We start from the raw sequence: 6,409 nt of genomic DNA on the forward strand, positions 1-6,409 counted from the left end.
AGCAGGAAAGGATGCCTTCAAGAATCACACTATGTGCCAGGGGGGGCCATGAGGGCAATCATGCTAGACATAGTTGACACACACTTGTGATGAAGGACAGCAAGTTTGTCTGAAACAGTCCCATTACAACAATTGGAAGAGAAGCTGATGCTTACTGAACATTTTTTTAGACAAATTCACACACAATTCATAGAGCTTGGCTCCATAATAATCCTGTTAGCCTCAATCTATAGGTAAGAAGCTGAGGTTCCAGGTCTCATCTGATGTGATAAAACCTAGTAAGTGCAGGCCTTAAGTTTTGAATGTGCACCTCTACTATATTGTGCTCCTTTAGTGTTTTGAAAACTTTCAGATTTTTTAGAGAAGTCAATGAAATACAGAATCCTGTAGCAGAGAAGTAGATGTTAAGAGTAAAGCCTTTTAGGGAAATCAATTCTACTGCTCCATTTATCGAGAGCTTACAATGTGTTCGTCATGCTGCTAGGTACTTTATAAAGGTTATCTTATTTACTTCTACAATTTCCCAGTTTGTAGGAAGATATAATCATCACTTTATAGAAGAGGAAACTCAGGTTCTGTTGCCTCAGGCAATATACCCAAGATCACAAAACTAATAAGACACTGAGGCAGGATTTAAATCCCGAGGAATATTTTCTTCAATGCCTAGTTTCTATGCACTACACCCATTAAAAGTCTTGGTTGAAATGTATAATGAAATAGGGATATAACCATATTACGAAAGATAAATCACTGCCATCACAGTTTCAACTATGTCTACTTCCTGAGATTTTAGATGAGATCAAATGTAGCTCAATGCTTTGGCTCAAGCCTCCCAACTTCACTTCTGACACATTAGGAAGAAGTTTATCAACTTGAAACAATACTGAATGAATGAGGTTAAGGGTTTTAATGAATGGTGAGTCTTCTGTTATCAGTGGGAATAGAACCCCCAGACCCATCCCAAACTGGAAAAGTCACCTGTTACTTTCATTTTAAAATGAGACCCCGATTTGTAGCTATTTATGTTTGCTTTTACCTAATTAATATACCTTATCTTCATTTTTGTCTTTTAAATATTGTTTGGGTTGTAGTGCACATAATTAATAAGAAAAATCAGTCCCTTTAGAAAAATTTACATGGAAAAGTTAAAATAAAAGTGACAAAAATCCCTCAGTGATAATATGGAGCCAGCTCATGGTAAATGGACTTTGGTATGCTGTATTTAACATAGGAGAGATAAGTTGCTTGGGCCAGGAGTTGTCAAATTTTGTGACATCACCCTTTGATAGCTCCAGGCATATAGTGATTGTATTTCTCTCTGAGTCATGATTACAAGTGAATTTTAAATTATCTCTATGGTTCTCATTTTTTACTTGTAGTAAGTATATTCCAATATGAATTTGATTATTATTTTATTATAACATTCTAATGTTATATTACAAATATTTGCTTCTTAAGGTAGGACCTCTAATAGAATTTCCTTTGCTCTCTCCAGTCAAACAGTATTTCTCACTTTACACTTCTTGTCATTCTTTCCAGTCACTCTCCATATCTAGTATAGAAATAATCCTTATACCATAGAGTTTACCCAATTTTAAAGTAATTATTAGCAAATATTTTTTGAAACTTTATGTGAAATGCAGTCTTACATTAGGTAAATAATCATAATCTCTATTCTCAAGGGAATAGTTACTGCTTGTCTACAGCAGTGTTATGTTACCATAACACTTAACAGTGTGCATAGGAATACATAACCATGTAAGGTCTAAAGTTTCTTAATGAAGCATTACATTCAAATACCAAAAGTAATTTTGCAAAATAATATAAATAAAAGTAATGATGTTTGTACAATGTTTTAGCCTCAGTGCTTCTGAATGACATAAATCAGTTCTTTTCCTCAAATAATGTATCATCTAGAATGAGACCAGCCTCATAGCAGATACCCATTATACAATAAACTATATAAAAGAGGAACAGGATTTAAACAGGATGCTCTACAATTATATAGGGGTACCCCTAATCTATTCCTGAGATTTGGGGAGCTGGGTGTGTTGCCAGCATTGTAATATGACATAGTCAGTGAAATATAGGAGAGAAAGAAGCAGAAAGCCCTGTGATATTTTCAGCAATGAGCTAATTGGACAAAAAAATGCAGAACAGGAAAATGAGGGCTAAACTGATTAATTCACTGTCTCAATATCTTTTAAGTGGTTAGTAGAAGAAGTTTTTATTATTTTAATAGTAAAAAGTGTCATTTAAAAATATCTTGTTAGAAAATACATAGATACTTTGTTGGACTTTTTTTCAGTAACATAGATTTGCTAAAATTCTATGTGAGTTAACATTGATGTGATGGTTTCAATAGCGACAGAATAAGTTTAAAGTATTGTTTAGCTTATAAAATCATCTTTTTAGTTCATTGTAGAGCTTTTTCATGACAATAATTTAAAAATGAAGTGCTATAATATTTCAGAATCTGCTATAAGATTTTATGTAAAAGATGCCAAAGAAAATGTAAACAGCAATAATTTTATGAGTAAAACCTATGCCAGAGCTTTCCTTAAAATAATTAAATAAATAAAACAGGACTTTTCTACAGTAGAGCATTAAAACACATCAATGGGTTAGTTTTTAATTATCTTAATGAAGTGTTAAATTAAGTACAAATACTATCATGAGCATTGCAAAATATATGTAAATAATTTGAACTGATGATTTTAGAAAGTTATAGCTTTAATTTCTTAAAATGTGAATTTTCAATTATTGCAAGCTCTTGTCTCATATTTGCATTCTTGGTTTTGATGTAAAATTCAGTCATCTGTTTGACAAATATAGCTGTGGTCTCCATTCATAAATAACCATTAATTTTCTACAATGACACTGTTGACTGCCAGTGTCACCAGTGTGAATAGAATAATGTTTCTACACCTGAAGAGTTTGCAATGTCTTGTGAATGTGTGAGGAGTAGGGAAGAGTAGATAAAACATATATTAATACCTACTTATTCAACAAACATTAAAAATCTACTAGAATTGTTGCTCATTCTTAGGAATGCTATAGTGATCCAGACTTACTCATGAAAGGGGCCCTAAAAGTCATTTTAGGAGGGGTAGAGATTCAGAGCTGAGCTCACTCAAGTCAGAGGTAACAAAAATTTAAAGATTGAAAAAGCATTTTAAATGAACCTTGAACAATGGTTGACAATTGGTAGTCTTGTGTGTGTGTGTGTGTGTGTGTGTGTGTGTGTGTGTGCATTTCTTCTGTATTATTAATACCTCTTTTGAGAGTCACTGAAGACCTTTTTAGTAGTCTTGGTATAGATCTATTTCTCTCCCATATTTCCTTTTCTTCCCTGTTTATTTCTCCGTGGTTATGAACATTCTGTATCAGCCTTTAGAATCAATGTTCTTGAAGTATAGCAACATAAGAGGGTGATATGATGCCAAGGCTTAGCAGAGAGATTATATATTGAAATCATTTTCAAATCAGATATCTTACATCATAAGAAGGCTGAAAGAATAAAGGTTTTGTCATAACTTGTCATAAATGTGAATACAGATTGCCACCTGCTTTGGATAATAAATGATTTTCCAGAGAAGTTGTCTATGACATAGTTGCCTTTATCAGCATGTTTTCTTCTCTCCTGTCATTGCATTTTTCATTTTTAATATAAGCTTTTGTTATCCATTGCTGTAAAGCAAGCAATTTGTTTCTGCTTGAAATAGTAGGGATGTGACCTCAAGCTCCAAAAGACAGCTCTGTCTCCTTTCCTTTTTCCATGAGTCTATTAGAAGGAGCTTGGTTTCTATTTCATGTAAATCTAAATTTTCTCTATACATTAATTATAATACTTTTGCTAATTAATTGGGGGTATGAATATAACTCCAGACAGCAGATCTGTTCTAAGCTTGGTTATAGCACAGTAACTATACTTCGTGGCATAATCATGAAGGAACGGAAACAAAATCCTGATATTTAGATAAAATGGGGTTTAGAACTTCCACATATTTAAAAGGTTGTTGAAAGCAAATTGGGAATGGATAGATGCTGAAGCTGGGCCTCATTCCGTTAGTTAAAGCAAGTGACTGAAAATGTTGATTTTCCTGCCACAGGAGAATGTCAACACTTATAAAGAAAAATATGCTGGCTTAAAGCAAATGAGTTAGAAGTCTACATCAAAAGCTTTTCTACAATTAAGTGAAAGCTTGATGAAGAGTGGCTTTTCTCTGTATAAAACAGTAAATTTGACTTTATGTACTAGAGAATTATACGATACATTCCTTACCAAAGTCAGGTATTGTCCTTATTGTTTTTTATATTAACATCTTAAATCCTTACAATCACACTATGAAGTAAACAGAGTTCTTGTCTTCCTCATTTTAAATAAGGGGGAATAGAGCTCCAAAGGGTTTAAGTAATTAGCTGAGAGTGATGCAATGATTAAGTAGTAGAAGTCGATTAAAACTTACATAGTCTGGCCCCAGACTCTCTCTGTTCTTAACCATTTTATTATGTTGTCCAATGACACACATGGCCCCCTTTAAAGTTAAATAATGCAACCTAAACATTTTACACTTAGACTGGACAAAGGATTTAAAAAGTCATAATGAATTTATAACTTTAAGATGGAATAAGGAAACATTTTGTTCCAAGGCAAGAAACCAGAATTAATTAATTAAATCACAATGACAGTGTTAAAAACCCTTACTTTTCAGTGATCATTTTTCTAAATTTATGCGATTATTAGTGTCATGCAAATACATTTTACAGTGTTAGTTTACCAAAGAAAATTTCAGATAATAAAAATAGTTGTAAAGTTGTGGTCTCTTAGGCAGAAATGCAGTCAGAAATGAACTCGAACTTTAACCATTCATTGTAGGCCATTTTGTTCCAATATTATACATTTTTATCCTGATAGAGAAAGGACACTTTATTTCTCTTATTACCACTATAGTAATATAGCATAGAATATAAAACAAAACAATCAAAATGATACAAACTCAAAATTCTTAAAAATTCCTATTGATCATGCTCTATATGAGTCTAATCAAATAAGTAGACACTTTCACTTGACAGAAAATATCAATTATGTTGTGTTACCAAACTAAAATAATGTACTAAGGAAATAATTTATATAAACTCATTACATTCATAATTTAGGTACATACTCAAATGTCCATGTTTTGTATGATATGAAACTGAGTTTTCAAAGAAGTTAAGTGACTTGTTCAAAGTTGTACAGTGTAGCAAAACTAGGCCTCCAATTGAGAGGGATACCATGAATCAGTTCATTCAGTTATTTTTTTGGATGCCTGCTCTGAGCAAGAATCTTTTGGATCCCAAAGTATCAGAGGTTGGGGATACAGCATTAAGCTAAACCAAGATTCTGCTCTCAGGGATCTTATACATATCTAATAGAAGAGAAAAAAACATTATATTATATATCAGGTACTCACAGAGGTATCAATAGTGAATAAAGAAGTATAAGAGGCCAGGGAGTTATGGTGTATGTGAAAAATTTTTATATGGGGTGGTAATGGGAGAGCATGCTGATGGGAAATCCAGAAGAAGCAATTCCCAATTTCCTGGTCTTAACAATTTAGGCCAACTGACCCCACACTAAAGAGTTTCCAGTGCAAGAATAAACAGATTCAGAAATCATAATTAATCATATTAGTTTACATGTGGTTAAATCATTACTTGTAATAAACATATTGTCTGCAAAATGGGTAGTTATGTAGCTTCTAATTAACAAAGCATAATAGGCTAAGTAGCAATAATAAATCAACAAATCATCATTCAAATATGATTTATTACACAGACAAAAAGATGGAAATGCCATCTTGAAAAACTATTCAAGTTCCCTAGGAAATAAAATTATATTAAAAAGATAATAACTAATGCTTATCCAACTGTCAGAAATAAAGTATCCAAAATCACCTTGGGTTCCAAAAGATATTCTCATGGCATTCTCAGGAAGAGTTGGTAGCAGTATAAATTGGGTAAACTTTTTTTTCCTGAAAGGGATAGATAGATAGATAGATAGATGATAGTATAAAAATGTTTTCTTTGTCCTGGATTCAATCTCATTCTGCCATTTAATCCAAAGGCAGCCTTGACAATTCATAAAGTGGAGCAATATCACAGTTACTGAGAACATAAAAGAGATAATTAATATAAGATTTTTAACACAGAACGTAATGCAGTAAGCATACATAAATTATTAGTTATTACTATTGTAAGATATATGATGGTATAAACTACAGCCATACAATTCAACTTTAGAATTCAATGGCATGCTAAAATTTTACTAATGTATGAGTAAATTAAAATTGCAGGTTACAAAACAATATCTATAATATGACTTCACTTTGTAAGAGTAATCATGTATATTTTATGATGTATCACC

Source organism: Lipotes vexillifer, unplaced genomic scaffold (assembly GCF_000442215.2).
Source record: "Lipotes vexillifer unplaced genomic scaffold, Lipotes_vexillifer_v1.1 scaffold1893, whole genome shotgun sequence".
In the NCBI taxonomy this organism is placed as follows: Eukaryota; Metazoa; Chordata; class Mammalia; order Artiodactyla; family Lipotidae; genus Lipotes; species Lipotes vexillifer.